The 21,641-nt window shown below is 41.7% G+C and overlaps 1 protein-coding gene and 1 pseudogene across 1 annotated transcript in view; one reads left to right on the forward strand and one right to left on the reverse strand.

Annotated features, from left to right (window-relative positions):
- Positions 1-21,641, forward strand: part of MIA2 (MIA SH3 domain ER export factor 2) — a 598,301-nt gene that overhangs the window by 180,790 nt on the left and 395,870 nt on the right. The window lies entirely within an intron of this gene.
- LOC128646386 (uncharacterized) lies at positions 5,597-5,718 on the reverse strand (annotated as a pseudogene).

Consider the following 21,641-nt stretch of genomic DNA (forward strand, 5'->3'; position numbering starts at 1 on the left):
ATGTGACACAAAATTTAGAGAAAATGATGCCCAAGATGATTCCTCAAGTGAGGGGAGTAAGCATGGTACTGCATCATCTCCTCCTTCGTCTACACCAGTCTTGCCCACTCAGGAGGCCCCTAGTACATCTAGCGCGCCAATACTCCTTACTATGCAACAATTAACGGCTGTAATGGATAATTCTATCAAAAACATTTTAGCCAAAATGCCCACTTATCAGCGTAAGCGCGACTGCTCTGTTTTAGAAAATACTGAAGAGCATGAGGACGCTGATGATATTGGTTCTGAAGTGCCCCTACACCAGTCTGAGGGGGCCAGGGAGGTTTTGTCTGAGGGAGAAATTTCAGATTCAGGGAAAATTTCTCAACAAGCTGAACCTGATGTGATTACATTTAAATTTAAGTTGGAACATCTCCGCGCTCTGCTTAAGGAGGTGTTATCCACTCTGGATGATTGTGAGAATTTGATCATCCCAGAGAAACTATGTAAAATGGACAAGTTCCTAGAGGTCCCGGGGCCACCAGAAGCTTTTCCTATACCCAAGCGGGTGGCGGACATTGTAAATAAAGAATGGGAAAGGCCCGGTATACCTTTCGTCCCTCCCCCCATATTTAAAAAATTGTTTCCTATGGTCGACCCCAGAAAGGACTTATGGCAGACAGTCCCCAAGGTCGAGGGGGCGGTTTCTACTTTAAACAAACGCACCACTATACCCATAGAAGATAGTTGTGCTTTCAAAGATCCTATGGATAAAAAATTAGAAGGTTTGCTTAGAAAGATGTTTGTTCAGCAAGGTTACCTTCTACAACCAATTTCATGCATTGTCCCTGTCACTACAGCCGCGTGTTTCTGGTTCGATGAGCTAGAGAAGGCGATCACTAGTGATTCTCCTCCTTATGAGGAGATTATGGACAGAATCTGTGCTCTCAAATTGGCTAATTCTTTCACCCTAGACGCCACTTTGCAATTGGCTAGGTTAGCGGCGAAGAATTCTGGGTTTGCTATTGTGGCGCGCAGAGCGCTTTGGTTGAAATCTTGGTCAGCGGATGCGTCTTCCAAGAACAAATTGCTTAACATTCCTTTCAAGGGGAAAACGCTGTTTGGCCCTGACTTGAAAGAGATTATTTCTGATATCACTGGGGGCAAGGGCCACGCCCTTCCTCAGGATAGGTCTTTCAAGGCCAAAAATAAACCTAATTTTCGTCCCTTTCGTAGAAACGGACCAGCCCCAAGTGCTACGTCCTCTAAGCAAGAGGGTAATACTTCTCAAGCCAAGCCAGCCTGGAGACCAATGCAAGGCTGGAACAAGGGAAAGCAGGCCAAGAAGCCTGCCACTGCTACCAAGACAGCATGAAATGTTGGCCCCCGATCCGGGACCGGATCTGGTGGGGGGCAGACTCTCTCTCTTCGCTCAGGCTTGGGCAAGAGATGTTCTGGATCCTTGGGCACTAGAAATAGTCTCCCAAGGTTATCTTCTGGAATTCAAGGGGCTTCCCCCAAGGGGGAGGTTCCACAGGTCTCAATTGTCTTCAGACCACATAAAGAGACAGGCATTCTTACATTGTGTAGAAGACCTGTTAAAAATGGGAGTGATTCATCCTGTTCCATCAGGAGAACAAGGGATGGGGTTCTACTCCAATCTGTTCGTAGTTCCCAAAAAAGAGGGAACGTTCAGACCAATCTTAGATCTCAAGATCCTAAACAAGTTTCTCAAGGTTCCATCGTTCAAAATGGAAACCATTCGAACAATTCTTCCTTCCATCCAGGAAGGTCAATTCATGACCACGGTGGATTTAAAGGATGCGTATCTACATATTCCTATCCACAAGGAACATCATCGGTTCCTAAGGTTCGCATTCCTGGACAAGCATTACCAGTTCGTGGCACTTCCTTTCGGATTAGCCACTGCTCCAAGGATTTTCACAAAGGTACTAGGGTCCCTTCTAGCGGTGCTAAGCCCAAGGGGCATTGCAGTAGTACCTTACTTGGACGACATTCTGATTCAAGCGTCGTCCCTTCCTCAAGCAAAGGCTCACACGGACATAGTCCTAGCCTTTCTCAGATCTCACGGATGGAAAGTGAACGTAGAAAAGAGTTCTCTATCTCCGTCAACAAGGGTTCCCTTCTTGGGAACAATAATAGACTCCTTAGAAATGAGGATTTTTCTGACAGAGGCCAGAAAAACAAAGCTTCTGAACTCTTGTCAAATACTTCATTCCGTTCCTCTTCCTTCCATAGCGCAGTGCATGGAAGTAATAGGTTTGATGGTAGCGGCAATGGACATAGTTCCTTTTGCGCGCATTCATCTAAGACCATTACAACTGTGCATGCTCAGTCAGTGGAATGGGGACTATACAGACTTGTCTCCGACGATGCAAGTAAATCAGAGGACCAGAGATTCACTCCGTTGGTGGCTGTCCCTGGACAACCTGTCACAAGGGATGAACTTCCGCAGACCAGAGTGGGTCATTGTCACGACCGACGCCAGTCTGATGGGCTGGGGCGCGGTCTGGGGACCCCTGAAAGCTCAGGGTCTTTGGTCTCGGGAAGAATCTCTTCTACCGATAAATATTCTGGAACTGAGGGCGATACTCAATGCTCTCAAGGCTTGGCCTCAGCTAGCAAAGGCCAAGTTCATACGGTTTCAATCAGACAACATGACGACTGTTGCGTACATCAACCGTCAGGGGGGAACAAGGAGTTCCCTGGCGATGGAAGAAGTGACCAAAATCATTCAATGGGCGGAGACTCACTCCTGCCACCTGTCTGCAATCCACATCCCAGGAGTGGAAAATTGGGAAGCGGATTTTCTGAGTCGTCAGACATTACATCCGGGGGAGTGGGAACTCCATCCGGAAATCTTTGCCCAAATTACTCAACTGTGGGGCATTCCAGACATGGATCTGATGGCCTCTCGTCAGAACTTCAAGGTTCCTTGCTACGGGTCCAGATCCAGGGATCCCAAGGCGGCTCTAGTAGATGCACTAGTAGCACCTTGGACCTTCAAACTAGCTTATGTATTCCCACCGTTTCCTCTCATCCCCAGGCTGGTAGCCAGGATCAATCAGGAGAGGGCATCGGTGATCTTGATAGCTCCTGCGTGGCCACGCAGGACTTGGTATGCAGATCTGGTGAATATGTCATCGGCTCCACCATGGAAGCTACCTTTGAGACGAGACCTTCTTGTTCAAGGTCCGTTCGAACATCCGAATCTGGTCTCACTCCAACTGACTGCTTGGAGATTGAACGCTTGATCTTATCAAAACGAGGGTTCTCAGATTCTGTTATTGATACTCTTGTTCAGGCCAGAAAGGCTGTAACTAGAAAAATTTACCACAAAATATGGAAAAAATATATCTGTTGGTGTGAATCTAAAGGATTCCCTTGGGACAAGGTAAAAATTCCTAAGATTTTATCCTTTCTTCAAGAAGGATTGGAGAAAGGATTATCTGCAAGTTCCTTGAAGGGACAGATTTCTGCCTTGTCGGTGTTACTTCACAAAAAGCTGGCAGCGGTGCCAGATGTTCAAGCCTTTGTTCAGGCTCTGGTTAGAATCAAGCCTGTTTACAAACCTTTGACTCCTCCTTGGAGTCTCAACTTAGTTCTTTCAGTTCTTCAGGGGGTTTCGTTTGAACCCTTACATTCCGTTGATATTAAGTTATTATCTTGGAAAGTTTTGTTTTTGGTTGCAATTTCTTCTGCTAGAAGAGTTTCAGAATTATCTGCTCTGCAGTGTTCTCCTTATCTGGTGTTCCATGCAGATAAGGTGGTTTTACGTACTAAACCTGGTTTTCTTCCGAAAGTTGTTTCTAACAAAAACATTAACCAGGAGATAGTCGTGCCTTCTTTGTGTCCGAATCCAGTTTCAAAGAAGGAACGTTTGTTGCACAATTTGGATGTTGTTCGCGCTCTAAAATTCTATTTAGATGCTACAAAGGATTTTAGACAAACATCTTCCTTGTTTGTTGTTTATTCTGGTAAAAGGAGAGGTCAAAAAGCAACTTCTACCTCTCTCTCTTTTTGGATTAAAAGCATCATCAGATTGGCTTATGAGACTGCCGGACGGCAGCCTCCTGAAAGAATCACAGCTCATTCCACTAGGGCTGTGGCTTCCACATGGGCCTTCAAGAACGAGGCTTCTGTTGATCAGATATGTAGGGCAGCGACTTGGTCTTCACTGCACACTTTTACCAAATTTTACAAGTTTGATACTTTTGCTTCTTCTGAGGCTATTTTTGGGAGAAAGGTTTTGCAAGCCGTGGTGCCTTCCATTTAGGTGACCTGATTTGCTCCCTCCCTTCATCCGTGTCCTAAAGCTTTGGTATTGGTTCCCACAAGTAAGGATGACGCCGTGGACCGGACACACCTATGTTGGAGAAAACAGAATTTATGTTTACCTGATAAATTACTTTCTCCAACGGTGTGTCCGGTCCACGGCCCGCCCTGGTTTTTTAATCAGGTCTGATAATTTATTTTCTTTAACTACAGTCACCACGGTATCATATGGTTTCTCCTATGCAAATATTCCTCCTTTACGTCGGTCGAATGACTGGGGTAGGCGGAGCCTAGGAGGGATCATGTGACCAGCTTTGCTGGGCTCTTTGCCATTTCCTGTTGGGGAAGAGAATATCCCACAAGTAAGGATGACGCCGTGGACCGGACACACCGTTGGAGAAAGTAATTTATCAGGTAAACATAAATTCTGTTTTTAGACCTACATCATTTCACGACACAGTAATTCAGTTGTACTAGCAAACAGGAGGTTAAACTCACTTGTTTTAAGAGATACAGACACATACATGAATTATATAATAATGAAATGTATTTACAAGTAACAGTATGTATGTGCAAGAATTAAAAAAAGTTTAATATCACCAATAGCTACTTACTATTTTAATAGGCTGTATGAGGCTGATAGGATGAACACAGTTTCTGAAAATTTGGTGGAATATTAGATAAAGACACTCGCATTTCATCATCAAGCATTTTTAAACTTCCACTTCCTATCCACATATCAAGAGCAGGAGCAGCAATGCACTACTGGGAGCTAGCTGCAAAAAACCCCCACTGACTTCAGCTCAGCATTTAAGCTGCCTCCCTCAGAGCTCGGTGAGTCCGACTGACTACTGCCCACACTGCAAACACACTGCTATCCCTCTCACTGACTACACATGCAATCACGAGCCAATTAAGGAGTCTACACGTGCAGTCAAGAGCCAATGTGCCGCCAATGGTAATAGTTTCAGTTCCCACTGAGCTGCGCCAATAGGTTAAGATAATCTTTGACCCACTTGGTATCAATCACATGTCAACCACGTTTTATGCGTAGCAGGCAGGCGGAAAGTCAGAAACCAAAAAAAAAAAAAAATTAAAAAAAATTTGTGCTGAAGCAGGGACACACCTACACACTGCTGCCGACACACTAGTGTGTCCCGACACACAGTTTGGAAAGCACTGCTTTAGCAGGATGGAACTCCGCCAACAATCAGGAACAGGACACTGAGGACTGAGTACAATCCCTCTGATGCCCCACCCAAAGGAAGAAACAAGAACCAGCCTGACGTCTAGGAACAAAAGGCCTCCTCTACCATGTTTTAACCCTGCAAGGGACAGAGTCTCAAATTTTTTTTTGAAAAATCATGGACGATCCTCTCCACATACCACATAAAACTTTAGTAAAGGCGAAGCTTTATTCGATCTGAAGAGAAACCAGAGTATAACGAACTCCTCATCCGAGTGAGCAACTCACCACCCAACCAGGACAGCCAGTAATACCGGCACCATGTGGATGATAGAAACCTTAAGGAACAGAAAATAGTGCCCGATCAGGACAAGCCTGCTACATAGGGCACTCAGAACTGACCCAGGCCACTGAAAAATCGAAACCCCATTAGGAATCGTCAAAAGGAACTATAGACATAACAATGTACTAATACCTTAACAGTGAGCAATCTGTATTATATTTTTTTATATTTTTTTAATCATGATCTAGAAGGTCATTTTTAATCTAATTTTAGCCCTTGTTTGAATAAATACTTAAGTAAATTGAAAACGACAAGGAGATTAACTTCATTCCCCCACGTCTAACCCAGCTTGCCATCTGGAACAGAAGACCGAGAATCCCTCAACCCATTAGGATTGGGATTCTCCAGCACTGTCAAAACATGCCGCAGAAGGACACGAAGGCGCACCAGTCTATAACGGAAAACAAGACTTACCTTCTGCCGGGGCAACAGACGACCCGACCCGAGGGTTGGGCCCCTGAAGCTTCAAAGGAAACCGCTTTCCCAGATGGCTGATCTGACCCAGACGATCCCACGCCTGACGAGCCCTGGTTAACAGAACACGGACAGTATCTCATCAACACCTCCCTCCCAGGAAGTTGTAAAAGCACCAACGCCATAGATATGGCCATGCGGAACCGTGCCGTAACCTCTGGAGGAAACAAGCCACCTTCTGGAGAAGGGGTAATGGCATTAGAGACACCTACTTGCGTAGCTAAGGAAGGTTCTAGGGGCGGATGGCTCGGCGGACTCTAAGTTCCCTGTTGCGGGAGAAGAGAGCACTCTAAAGTGGCATTCGGAACATAACTGAAGGCATGGATTACCTGGGCCATCTCATACTTTTCGCAAGAAGTAGAATATGAATCTGAGACATCCGTCTCCAAAAAAATCAGAATCCTCCATAACTTGGATAAAATAAATAAAGTAAGAACGGCACCTTACACCCCCAATGGCTGGAGCACTCACCACCTCCTGTGACCCAGACAACTAGCGCAAACAGACTCTCTCTGTCGCCATGCGGTCAGGAATACGGAAATGGAGTGCAAAACGTGACCACGCCTAGTCACAAGGTACACCATGCAGGCCAGAAAAAAGCACGCCAAGGCCACAAGAGTCGTGCAGCCTGGCAAAAAAGGCTGTTATGTTCTAATATAGACATGAGCCCAGTCTAATGTACATGATATTCCTGCAGATATGAAAAATGATATTGCTGCAGCCATAGAGAAGGCTATGACTGCTATTCCACCTTCAAATAAACTTAAAAAGGTTTTTCCAAACTTGTCATAAATATGATGAAATTTGTATTGACTGACAGCATGCTGAAGTATCCTCTGCTGATGAGGATCGCTCTGGCTCAGAGGATCCTGCATCAGATACTGAAAATGACAAATCTTCTTTTCTATTTTAAGATTGAATATATGCGTTCTTTATTAAAGGAAGTATTGTTTACTTTGGGTATTGAGGAGTCTAGTCCTCTTGATAACAAAACTAGTAATCGTTTGAATTCTGTTTTTAAAACCTCTGAAGTTTTTCCTATTCCAGATGCTATCTCTAATATAATTACTAAAGAATGGTCTAAGCCTGGTACTTATTTTAACCCTTCTTCTAGGTTTAAGAAGTTGTATCCTTTTACCTGTGGCCAATTTAGAGTTTTCGGATAAAGTCCCTAAGTTTGATGGGGCCATTTCTACTCTAGCCAAATGTACTACTATTCCGATGGAAGATAGTACTTATTTTAAGGATCCTTTGGCTAGAAAGATTGAATCTTATCTTAGAAGAGCATATTTACATACTGGCTATATTCTTAGACCTGCTATTTCTATGACCGGTGCTATCAGGTAGACTAACACTCTCAGTGGTTAGCACACTGGGTGGCCTCAGGTGTAATGCAGGCAGGTGGATCTCAGCGTTGCTTGATTGAAGTGACTCCACGGCTGTGCAGCACGTATACTGCAGATTCCAGTGGGTATTAGAATAAAAAACCTCTCCAGGTTAGATAAATGAAAGTATGGGACAACTTCCGTATAATAAAGTTAAAATCTTTAATCCTTGTATGGATTAAAGATTTTAACTTTATTATACGGAAGTTGTCCCATACTTTCATTTATCTAACCTGGAGAGGTTTTTTATTCTAATACCCACTGGAATCTGCTGTATACGTGCTGCACAGCCGTGGAGTCACTTCAATCAAGCAACGCTGAGATCCATCTGCCTGCATTACACCTGAGGCCACCCAGTGTGCTAACCACTGAGAGTGTTAGTCTGCCTGATAGCACCGGTCACAGAACGGTGCAGAGCTTTTCGGTAAGCCTTTCTGAATACTTTGTCTCTCTGAGCCTGTAACAACAGTATCACGCTATGTGGCGCCCTCTTTTTTCCTAATTTTCAGAAATCTTCACTCCAAGAACCAGAGGAGCTAAGCCGCTTACACCGCTTGGTTTCACAATTTTGCCAAAATTCGGCCTACTTCATAGGAGCCATTTAGCCCGACTTTTCAGGAGCCATATGGTTTGTGGTCAATTTCGTTAATTTCGTTAGTTTGATCCACTTAGCGCACCCCGCTCTCAGGTTCCCCTCGGGGTTCCTGGTTTGACTTTCTGCTATTTCTATGACTGATTTTGCTGCTGCTTCAACTTTTTGGTTGGACAGCTTAGCACAGCAGTTATCAGATCCTGAACTGTCTAGCATAGTTCTTTTACTTCAGCATGCTAATCATTTTATTTGTGATGCTATATTTGATGTAATTAAAATTGATATTAAATCTATGTCTTTAGCTATTCTAACAAGAAGAGCTTTATGGCTTAAATCTTTGAATGCTGACATGGTGTCTAAATCTAGATTAATATCTCTATCGTTTCAGGGTAATAATTTATTTGGTTCTCAATTGGATTCTATTATCTCCACTATCACTGGGGGAAAGGGAGTTTTTCTGCCCCAAGATAAGAAATCTAAGAGTAAGTTTAAAACTCCCAATCGTTTTCGTTCCTTTCGTCAGAATACAGAACAAAAAACCTCTCCTTCCCCTAAGGCCTTTGGCTCTAATTGGAGTAAATCCAAGCCTTATAAGAAACCAAATCCAGCCCCTATGTCTGCATGAAGGTGCAGCCCTCACACCAGCTCAACTGGTTGGGGGCAGATTGAAATTATTTCAAGACATTTGTACAGATTCTGTTCAAAATCGGTGGATTCAGGATATTGTTTCTCAAGGCTATCGAATAGGTTTCAAAATAAGACCTCCCATGGGAAGATTCTTTCTCATGTTCCAACAAACACTGTGAAGGCTCAGGCTTTTCGGAAGTGTATTTCAGACCTAGAGCTTTCAGGGGTGATTGTCCCAGTTCCTCAGCAGGAACAGGGTTTGGGTTTTTATTCAAATCTGTTCATTGTCCCAAAGAAAGAAGATTCGTTCAGACCAATCCTGGATCTGAAAACTTTAAATCATTTTGTAAGAGTCCCAACTTTCAAGATGGTGACTGGACTATTCTGTCTTTTGTTCAGTAAGGTCATTTCATGTCCACAAAAGACTTACAGGACACTTATCTTCACATTCCGCTTCATCCAGACCACTATTGTTTTCTGAGATTCTCTTTTCTAGACAAGCATTACTAGTTTGTCACTCTTTCATTTGGCCTAGCGACAGCTCCAAGAATTTCTCGAAGGTTCTCAGTGCGCTTCTATCTGTAATTAGAGAGCAGGGTATTGCGGTGTTTCCTGATTTTGGACAATATCTTTGTACTAGCTCAATCTTTTTCATTTACCAGAATCTCACACAAAACAACTAGTGTGGTTTCTTCAAAGACATGGTTGGAGGATCAATTTACCAAAGAGTTTCTTGATTCCTCAGACAGGGGTCACCTTTTTAAGTTTACAGATAAAGTCAGTGTCCATGACTCTTTCCCTAACAAACGAGACAAATGAAGTTGGTTTTAGCTTGTCTAAACCTTCAGTCTCTATCATTCCCTTCAGTGGTTATGTGCATAGAATTTTGGGTCTCATGAATGCAGCATCGGACGCGATCCCCTTTGCTCGTTTTCATATGAGACCTCTACAGCTTTGCATGTTGCACCAATGGTGCAGGGATTATACTTGGATATCACAGTTGATATACTTAAATGCCAACACTCAACTCTCTGACTTGGTGGTTAAACCATCACCTTATTGTTTGAGGGGCCTCCTTTGTTCATCCTTCCTGGACTGTGATCTCAACAGTTGCAAGTCTTACTGGTTGGGGAGCTGTCTGGGGGTCTCTGACAGCACAAGGGGGTTTGGAATCCTCAAGAGGCGAGGTTACCAATCAGTATTTTAGAACACCATGCTATTTTCAGAGCTCTTCAGGCTTGGCTTCAATTGAAGAGAGAACTTTACATTTGTTTTCGGACATACAATATCACAACAGTGGCATATGTCGTTCATCAAGGGGGCACTCACAGTCCTTCAGCAATGCAAGAAGTATCTTGGATACTTTCTTTGTCGGAATCCAACTCTTGTCAAATTCATATCCCAGGTGTAGACAATTGGGAAGCGGATTATCTCACCCGTCAAACTTTACATCCGGGGGAGTGGTCTCTCAATCCAGATGTGTTTTGTACAGATGTGGGGTCCTCCAGAAATAGATCGAATGTCCTCTTGTCTGAACAAGAAGCTTCCCAGATACCTTTCCATCTCCAAGGATCCTCAGGCAAAGATGGTGGATACTTTAGCAGTTCCTTGGTTTTACCAACCTGCTTACATTTTTCTGCCTCTGGCTCTTCTTACAAGAGTGATATCCAAGATTATAATGGAACAATCTTATGTGTTTTCTGATAGCACCAGCATGGCCTCACAGGTTTTGGTATGCAAATCTTGTCCGGATGTCCAGTTGCCAGCCTTGGCCACTTCCTTTAAGGCCAGACCTTCTGTCTCAAGAGACGTTTTTCCATCAGGATCTCAAATCTCTAAATTTGAAGGCATGGAAATTGAACGCTTAGTGCTTAGTCATAGAGGTTTCTTTGACTCAGTAATTAGCACTATGATACAGGCTCATAAGTCATATATTTCATGGTGTTCCACTTATGATCATTCTTAGCATTCTTTCAGAATTCCTAGGATTTTACAGTTTCTTCAGGATGGTTTGGATAAAGGGTTGTCTGCAAATACTTTGAAAGGACAAATCTCTGCTCTTTCTGTCTTATTTCATAGAAAGATTGCTAAGCTTCCTGATATTCATTGTTTTGTTCAGGCTTTGATTTGTATCAAACCTGTTATTAATTCTATTTCTCCTCCTTGGAGTCTCAATTTGGTATTGATGATTTTACAGGCTCCTCCTTTCGAGTCTATGCATTCTCTGGATATTAAATTACTTTCTTGGAAAGTGTTATTTATTTTGGCTATCTCTTCTGCTAGAAGAGTTTCTGAATTGTCTGCTCTCTCTAGTGAGTCTCCTTATCTGATTTTCCATCAAGATAAAGCTGTTTTGCGGACTTAGAATTCACAACTTTAGTTAAAAATTAACTAACAACATTAATAGGGAAATTGTTGTTCCTTCCTTGTGTCCTAATCCTAAGAATACTCTTGAAAGGTCTTTACATTCTTTGGATGTGGTTAGAGCTTTGAATATTATGTTGAGGCTACTAAGGATTTCAGAAAGACTTCTAGACTATTTGTTATTTTTTTCTGGTTCTAGGAAAGGTCAGAAAGCCTCTGCCATTTCTCTGGCATCTTGGTTGAAACTTTTGATTCACAAAGCTTATTTGGAGGCAGGGCAGTCACTGCCTCAGCGAATTACAGCTCATTCTACTAGATCAGTTGCCACTTCTTGGGCTTTCAAGATTTGAAGCTTCCATTGATCAAGTTTGCAAAGCAGCAACTTGGTCTTCTTTGCATACCTTTACTAAATTTTACCATTTTTACGTGTTTGCTTGTTTGGAAGCAGCCTTTGGTCGAAAGGTTCTTCAGGCAGCTGTCTGTTTTGATTCTAGTGCATTTTGATTTGAGTTTTTTCAAATTTTTAAGAAAACTTTTTATTTTTTTGGATTTAAAGGGACAGTCAACACCAGAATGTTTATTGTTTTAAAAGATAGATAATCCCTTTATTACCCAGTTTTGCATAACCAACACAGTTATATTAATATCCTTTTTTTTATTTTTATAAATCTTTTTATTGAGAATCCAACAGACAAAAATCATACAATATCACAAAAGGAAAATGTACAAATCATATACAGTTTCAGTATACAGTTAGTAAGAACATGTGAATCACATGAAATGTTGGCATACCGTAACTAAAAGTGAAGTTATTACTATTGCGAATAGATATGTGCAGTGGATTCAGTTTTCAACCTTTTTTTAACTATATAAGTTAAACAAAACATGTAAGTCTCATTATCTATAAACATTACCCTTAATATATTATGCCTTGAAGTTTGGGCAGTTATAGTTTCTGCCTATAGCCAAATCAAGCTAGGATATAGATAATGTTTAAATATTAGTCATGATAAAGACCTAATCAGACAGGTTTTTAAGATATTGTTTCAATGTATTCATATTAATATACTTTCTTCTGTTATGTGTGATCAGTCCACGGGTCATCATTACTTCTGGGATATAACTCCTCCCCAACAGGAAATGCAAGAGGATTCACCCAGCAGAGCTGCATATAGCTCCTCCCCTCTACGTCACTCCCAGTCATTCTCTTGCACCCAACGACTAGATAGGATGTGTGAGAGGACTATGGTGATTATACTTAGTTTTTATAACTTCAATCAAAAGTTTGTTATTTTACAATAGCACCGGAGCGTGTTATTGCCTCTCTGGCAGAGTTTGAAGAAGAATCTACCAGAGTTTTTACTATGATTTTAACCGGAGTAGTTAAGATCATATTGCTGTTTCTCGGCCATCTGAGGGAGGTAAAAGCTTCAGATCAGGGGACAGCGGGCAGATGAATCTGCATTGAGGTATGTAGCAGTTTTTATTTTCTGAATGGAATTGATGAGAAAATCCTGCCATACCGTTATAATGACATGTATGTATACTCTACACTTCAGTATTCTGGGGATGGTATTTCACCGGAATTACTCTGTTAAAAGTACATTAAACCTTTTAATAGGTATTTATTATGTTAAACGTTTTTGCTGGAATGTAGAATCGTTTGCATTTTCTGAGGTACTGAGTGAATAAATGTTTGGGCATTATTTTTCCACTTGGCAGTTGCTTGTTTTAATTGTGACAGTTTCGTTTCTCTCTCACTGCTGTGTTTGAGGGGGAGGGGCCGTTTTTGGCGCTCTTTGCTACGCATCAAAAATTTCCAGTCAGTTACTCTTGTATTTCCTGCATGATCCGGTTCATCTCTAACAGAACTCAGGGGTCTTCAAACTTCTTTGGAGGGAGGTAGATTCTCTCAGCAGAGCTGTGAGACTTATATATTGACTGTGATTAAAAACGTTGCTCTGTAATTTTTATGTTTCAAATTTAATTATTGTTACTTTACTAATGGGAACAAACCTTTGCTAAAAGTTGTGTTGTTTTTAAGGATTGATGCTATAACTGTTTTTTTTTCAGTTCATTATTTCAACTGTCATTTAATCGTTTAGTGCTTCTTTGAGGCACAGTACGTTTTTGTTAAATAAGATTGTAACCAAGTTGCAAGTTTATTGCTAGTGTGTTAAACATGTCTGATTCAGAGGAAGATACCTGTGTCATTTGTTCCAATGCCAAGGTGGAGCCCAATAGAAATTTATGTACTAACTGTATTGATGCTACTTTAAATAAAAGCCAATCTGTACAAATTGAACAAATTTCACCAAACAGCGAGGGGAGAGTTATGCCGACTAACTCGCCTCACGTGTCAGTACCTGCATCTCCCGCCCGGGAGGTGCGTGATATTGTGGCGCCTAGTACATCTGGGCGGCCATTACAGATAACATTACAAGATATGGCTACTGTTATGACTGAAGTTTTGGCTAAATTACCAGAACTAAGAGGCAAGCGTGATCACTCTGGGGTGAGAACAGAGTGCGCTGATAATACTAGGGCCATGTCTGATACTGCGTCACAGCTTGCAGAGCATGAGGACGGAGAGCTTCATTCTGTGGGTGACGGTTCTGATCCAAACAGATTGGATTCAGATATTTCAAATTTTAAATTTAAATTGGAGAACCTCCGTGTATTACTAGGGGAGGTTTTAGCGGCTCTTAATGATTGTAACACTGTTGCAATACCAGAGAAATTGTGTAGGTTGGATAAATACTTTGCGGTACCGGCGAGTACTGACGTTTTTCCTATACCTAAGAGACTAACTGAAATTGTTACTAAGGAGTGGGATAGACCCGGTGTGCCGTTCTCACCCCCTCCAATATTTAGAAAGATGTTTCCAATAGACGCCACCACACGGGACTTATGGCAGACGGTCCCTAAGGTGGAGGGAGCAGTTTCTACTTTAGCTAAGCGTACCACTATCCCGGTGGAGGATAGCTGTGCTTTTTCAGATCCAATGGATAAAAAATTAGAGGGTTACCTTAAGAAAATGTTTGTTCAACAAGGTTTTATATTGCAACCCCTTGCATGCATCGCGCCGATTATGGCTGCGGCAGCATTTTGGATTGAGTCTCTGGAAGAGAACCTTAGTTCAGCTACGCTGGACGACATTACGGACAGGCTTAGAGTCCTTAAACTAGCTAATTCATTCATTTCGGAGGCCGTAGTACATTTAACCAAACTTACGGCTAAGAACTCAGGATTCGCCATTCAGGCACGTAGGGCGCTGTGGCTAAAATCCTGGTCAGCTGATGTAACTTCTAAGTCCAAATTACTTAATATACCTTTCAAGGGGCAAACTTTATTTGGGCCCGGTTTGAAAGAAATTATCGCTGACATTACAGGAGGTAAGGGCCACGCCCTGCCTCAAGACAAAGCCAAAGCTAAGGCTAGACAGTCTAATTTTCGTCCCTTTGGAATTTCAAAGCAGGAGCAGCACCAACTTCCACTGCACCAAAACAGGAAGGAGCTGTTGCTCGTTACAGACAAGGCTGGAAACCTAACCAGTCCTGGAACAAGGGCAAGCAGGCCAGGAAACCTGCTGCTGCCCCAAAGACAGCATGAACCGAGGGCCCCCGATCCGGGACCGGATCTAGTGGGGGGCAGACTCTCTCTCTTTGCCCAGGCTTGGGCAAGAGATGTTCAGGATCCCTGGGCGCTAGAGATCATATCTCAGGGATACCTTCTAGACTTCAAATTCTCTCCCCCAAGAGGGAGATTTCATCTGTCAAGGTTGTCAACAAACCAGATAAAGAAAGAAGCGTTTCTACGCTGTGTACAAGATCTGTTATTAATGGGAGTGATCCATCCGGTTCCGCGGTCGGAACAAGGACAAGGGTTTTACTCAAACCTGTTTGTGGTTCCCAAAAAAGAGGGAACTTTCAGGCCAATCTTGGATTTAAAGATCCTAAACAAATTCCTAAGAGTTCCATCGTTCAAAATGGAAACTATTCGGACAATCTTACCCATGATCCAAAAGGGTCAGTACATGACCACAGTGGATTTAAAGGATGCTTACCTTCACATACCGATTCACAAAGATCATTACCGGTATCTAAGGTTTGCCTTTCTAGACAGGCATTACCAGTTTGTAGCTCTTCCATTCGGATTGGCTACGGCTCCAAGAATCTTCACAAAGGTTCTGGGTGCCCTTCTGGCAGTACTAAGACCGCGAGGAATTTCGGTAGCTCCGTACCTAGACGACATTCTGATACAAGCTTCAAGCTTTCAAACTGCCAAGTCTCATACAGAGTTAGTTCTGGCATTTCTAAGGTCGCATGGATGGAAAGTGAACGAAAAGAAGAGTTCTCTCTTTCCTCTCACAAGAGTTCCATTCTTGGGGACTCTTATAGATTCTGTAGAAATGAAGATTTATCTGACAGAAGACAGATTAACAAAGCTTCTAAATGCATGCCGTGTCCTTCATTCCATTCAACTCCCGTCAGTAGCTCAATGCATGGAGGTGATCGGCTTAATGGTAGCAGCAATGGACATAGTACCCTTTGCACGTCTACATCTCAGACCGCTGCAATTGTGCATGCTGAGTCAGTGGAATGGGGATTACTCAGACTTGTCCCCTACTCTGAATCTGGATCAAGAGACCAGAAGCTCTCTTCTATGGTGGCTTTCTCGGCCACATCTGTCCAGGGGGATGCCATTCAGCAGGCCGGACTGGACAATTGTAACAACAGACGCCAGCCTACTAGGTTGGGGCGCTGTCTGGAATTCTCTGAAGGCTCAGGGACAATGGAATCAGGAGGAAAGTCTCCTGCCAATAAACATTCTGGAATTGAGAGCAGTTCTCCATGCCCTTCTGGCTTGGCCCCAGTTAAAAACTCGGGGGTTCATCAGGTTTCAGTCGGACAACATCACGACTGTAGCTACATCAGCCATCAAGGAGGGACAAGAAGCTCACTAGCAATGATGGAAGTATCAAAGATAATTCGCTGGGCAGAGTCTCACTCTTGCCACCTGTCAGCAATCCACATCCCGGGAGTGGAGAACTGGGAGGCGGATTTCTTGAGTCGCCAGACTTTTCATCCGGGGGAGTGGGAACTTCATCCGGAGGTCTTTGCCCAAATACTTCGACGTTGGGGCAAACCAGAGATAGATCTCATGGCGTCTCGCCAGAACGCCAAACTTCCTCCCTACGGGTCCAGATCCAGGGATCCGGGAGCGGTTCTGATAGATGCTTTGACAGCACCTTGGAACTTCGGGATGGCTTATGTGTTTCCACCCTTCCCGCTGCTTCCTCGATTGATTGCCAAAATCAAACAGGAGAGAGCATCAGTGATTCTAATAGCGCCTGCATGGCCACGCAGGACTTGGTATGCAGATCTAGTGGACATGTCATCCTGTCCGCCTTGGTCTCTACCTCTAAGACAGGACCTTCTGATACAGGGTCCATTCAAACATCAAAATCTAACTTCTCTGAAGCTGACTGCTTGGAAATTGAATGCTTGATTTTATCAAAACGTGGCTTTTCTGAGTCGGTTATTGATACCCTGATACAGGCTAGGAAGCCTGTTACCAGAAGGATTTACCATAAGATATGGCGTAAATACCTATACTGGTGCGAATCCAAAGGTTACTCCTGGAGTAAGGTTAGGATTCCTAGGATATTGTCCTTTCTACAAGAAGGTTTAGAAAAGGGTTTATCGGCTAGCTCATTAAAGGGACAGATCTCAGCTCTGTCCATCTTGTTACACAGGCGTCTGTCAGAAAATCCAGACGTCCAGGCCTTTTGTCAGGCTTTAGCTAGGATCAAGCCTGTGTTTAAAACTGTTGCTCCGCCATGGAGTTTAAACCTTGTTCTTAACGTTCTACAAGGAGTTCCGTTTGAACCCCTTCATTCCATTGATATAAAGTTGTTATCTTGGAAAGTGTTATTTTTAATGGCTATTTCTTCGGCTCGGAGAGTCTCTGAGTTATCAGCTTTACATTGTGATTCTCCTTATTTGATTTTTCATTCAGATAAGGTAGTTCTGCGTACAAAACCTGGGTTCTTACCTAAGGTAGTCACTAACAGGAACATCAATCAAGAGATCGTGGTGCCTTCCCTGTGCCCGAATCCTTCTTCAAAGAAGGAACGTCTTCTACACAATCTGGATGTAGTTCGTGCCCTCAAGTTCTACTTGCAGGCAACTAAGGATTTTCGACAAACGTCTTCCCTGTTTGTCGTGTACTCTGGTCAGAGGAGAGGTCATAAGGCTTCGGCTACCTCTCTCTCCTTCTGGCTTCGTAGCATAATTCGTTTAGCCTATGAGACTGCTGGACAGCAGCCTCCTGAAAGAATTACAGCTCATTCTACTAGAGCTGTGGCTTCCACTTGGGCCTTTAAGAATGAGGCCTCTGTTGAACAGATTTGCAAGGCTGCAACTTGGTCTTCGCTTCATACTTTTTCCAAATTTTACAAATTTGACACTTTTGCTTCTTCGGAGGCTATTTTTGGGAGAAAGGTTCTTCAGGCAGTGGTTCCTTCTGTATAATGAGCCTGCCTATCCCTCCCGTCATCCGTGTACTTTTGCTTTGGTATTGGTATCCCAGAAGTAATGATGACCCGTGGACTGATCACACATAACAGAAGAAAACATAATTTATGCTTACCTGATAAATTCCTTTCTTCTGTTGTGTGATCAGTCCACGGCCCGCCCTGTTTTTTAAGGCAGGTAAATATCTTTTAAATTATACTCCAGTCACCACTTCACCCTTGGTTTCTCCTTTCTCGTTGATTCTTGGTCGAATGACTGGGAGTGACGTAGAGGGGAGGAGCTATATGCAGCTCTGCTGGGTGAATCCTCTTGCATTTCCTGTTGGGGAGGAGTTATATCCCAGAAGTAATGATGACCCGTGGACTGATCACACAACAGAAGAAAGGAATTTATCAGGTAAGCATAAATTATGTTTTTTACCTCTGTGATTAACTTGTATCTAAGCATCTTCTGCCAGCCCCCTCATCACATGACATTTTATTTATTAAAATATATATAAGGTAAAATTTATACTAAGTAAATTCATGATATCAGAATATATCATTTATACTATATTTAAGATGACAAATATAAGTATAAATCATACTTTATAACAAACAATATTGAAAATAAATTTTTTAGCCCAGCATTATATTCTAGTTTATGAACCGAGATAAACATAAACTGCCAAAATAATGTGGACCAAAATTGATTCGTTGATACCATATGTAAAGAATTCATGGCAAAAGATAAAGTGTAACATGGAATTTTACCGCACAGTACACAATCCAGTCTGTGCCTACAATACCCAGAATTCCCTAAGGTCTCGTGTGAACTCTCATTACGCAATCGCAATGATGCTTTCCAAAGGGCGGAGCCTAACGATGAACCGGAATAAAAGGTGACAGCAAACATTGCAATCGCGATAACACTTTGAAAAAGCCGTGCTAGACAGCGAAACATGTTAGGGACTTAGGGAATTGGTGAGGAGTCAATGCGAGCTTCTGTATTTTAGCAGCAGACTTTAACTGGTGACTCATGACTTTAACAAATGCAAGCAGGCTTTATAGATAGAAGCTATACTTTATAGCGATAGCGTTATAGTGAACAACCTTGTCAGTTTACTTAAACCACTGAACCATCAATTAAATATAGGACAAACAGTGAATTTAGCTGCCGCTTGTAAGAAATACTATCCGAGCGGTTAATTAACTTGATACTCTAAGAGTTTAAATCCTATAATTAAGCATTAATCACTGTTTCCAATATATACGTAGCAGTTCAAAAATGTTATTAAGTATTAAGAGGACAAGTCAGTGAAACTTTAATAACGTACAGCTGAATTGATCTATTATTTTGTAGCTAATTAGATACCATCTATATTCAGAGTGGGCGTATTACTAATATTTAACATTATTGTGTGCATCTGATGAATATTTCAGAATTAACCTTACAAAATATAGGGCAACATTACTTGCCGTGTGTGTATGTATTGTGTGTATGTATGAGTAGTAATTTAAACTAATCTGATGTGAATGAATGGGAGACTTTTTATAATCTGATGCCATACCGCATAAGCGCACATTAGATCATACTATTTAAAGTGGATGAGAGGATACTATAATACATCTACAATACATTGTATGCGAATCTGAAGGACACAACTAGCTACATCTTAGTCAAGACAATGAATACAGGATTGAAAACTTTATGGTATAAAGTAATGTGGATTGCAACAACGTATGCACATCAAGCAAACATTTTATAAACACCTTCAAAAAAAGATCTATTAGCATATGCACTGGGAGAAGGATTTGGGCTCAGGAATATAATAAGTGACTAACAGAATCTATAGCCTTATGTGAAACATTCACACAAGTATTATCAAAGGAATGTAAAGAAATAAAACTTGAGTGGGAACATTAACTAAATGAACTGTGAGAAGTAAGTTGAACAGTCTGTCAGTGACTGTGTCAGTGAACACCATCAGCTCGTTATCATTGTGCACGGACCGGTGCATAAAGTATGTAATTATTCCATCCCTGTGTTTTTAAAATAGTTTAATAGTAACTAACGTTATATATTTTCCAAATGTCTACAATACTACATTACTGTATGAGTTTAGCCATTTCATAACCGCCCTCCCCCCACTAACTAATTTCATATTCAGTCTAGGAGTAAAGTTAGATTGTCAGTCACTTACTGGATTACACAAACTATACTATAATGTGACTTTAAGACAGAGTCCTGAGTCCCACATAATGTGCTTTAACTTAAGCAAATGCATTAATGTTCTTTGTGATGCAAGAATGTGAATGCTTTTAAGAGCAGGCCAGGCAGTAAAAAACAAACAAACCAAAAAAAACTTAAAGGGACAGTAAACCTAAAAAATAATGTTATATAATTCTGCACACAGTGCAGAATTATATAACATTATTTTAGTGCTATAGTTACTAAACCTTTTTTTTCCCTTTGAATTTTTTAAAACTATACCCGTTTTACAGACCCGCTCTCTGCTGAGCTGGTCTGGTTTTTTTACACAGCGCATCGGGCCAGCTTTATAGTCGCAGCCCGACCCGACCGCGCCATAACATTAAGTGCAGCTCGCTCCTGCTGTCAGACAGAGCAGGAGCGAGCTGCACTTAATGTTATGGCACGGTCGGGCCAGGCTGTGACTATACAGCTGGCCCGATGCTCTGTGTAAAAAAAACAGACCCGCTCAGCAGAGAGCGGGTCTGTAAAACGGGTATATTTTAAAAAAATTCAAAGGGAAAAAAAGGTTTAACTATAGCACTAAAATAATGTTATATAATTCTGCACTGTGTGCAGAATTATATAACATTTTTTAGGTTTACTGACACTTTAAGGCCCTTTCAGGATTATTAGTGTCCAGTGATCTGTCTGTATATATAATGCATACAAACCTCCTTACTTTATTCTTAAGGCTGTTGTTGCTCTTAGATTCACACACACACGTATATATATACTTGGCTTCATATGTGAGATATAATTAAAAAAAGAGTGTATTATCAATTCATTTTGCACATTTTAGTACTTTTAATTGCAGGCATGATTTGTATGTAACAAGTGCTGAATAATAAACAGGGTTCATTAACTTCATAAAAAAAATATATAATTACTCTGCCATTTTCAACAAAAATATGTCCTTTCATTGAGATCACACACCTCACTGGTATGTACTTTTTGTGTGTTAATCTAATTTTAGTTAGTAAAGAGGAAACAACTATGCCAGTGAATTTGATACAGAATCAGGATCAATTGAATGAAAGATGGTTTTTAACTATACAGTATTCATTATAGTAAATACTTGGTCTGTGAAAAAGCTGGCATGTGCATTCTATGGGCGCGCTGTGGCAAAATTTAGGGCTGGTCTAAAAAATTTCCAGGGCTGCTTTTCATTCCCAGTCCGGCCCTGCAATTAGTGCAGTGTCTGCCACAATTCATGGGCGTGATCACGATGTTATCTATATGGTTTACATGAACTAGCTCTCCCCTGTTGTGAAAAAAAGCCTTCCTAGGTTTAGCTTTCAACTGAGAATACCAAGAGAACAAAGCAAAATTGGTAATAAAAGTAAATTGGAAACTTGTTTAAAATTACATTCCCTATTTGAAACATGAAAGTTTTTTTGGACTTGACTGTCCCTTTAATTTCTCAGCGGATATAGCTGTTTTTATGTTATCCCTCCCTCTCTAGTGACTCATGGACTTCCACATCTTGGGTATTATATCCCATATGTCACTAGCTCATGGACTCTTGCCACTTACATGAAAGAAAACATTTATGTAAGAACCTTACCTGATAAATTCATTTCTTTCATAGTGGCAAGAGTTCATAAGAAAGAAAGAAAGGGGGAAA

Source organism: Bombina bombina, chromosome 1 (assembly GCF_027579735.1).
Source record: "Bombina bombina isolate aBomBom1 chromosome 1, aBomBom1.pri, whole genome shotgun sequence".
Lineage (NCBI taxonomy): Eukaryota > Metazoa > Chordata > Amphibia > Anura > Bombinatoridae > Bombina > Bombina bombina.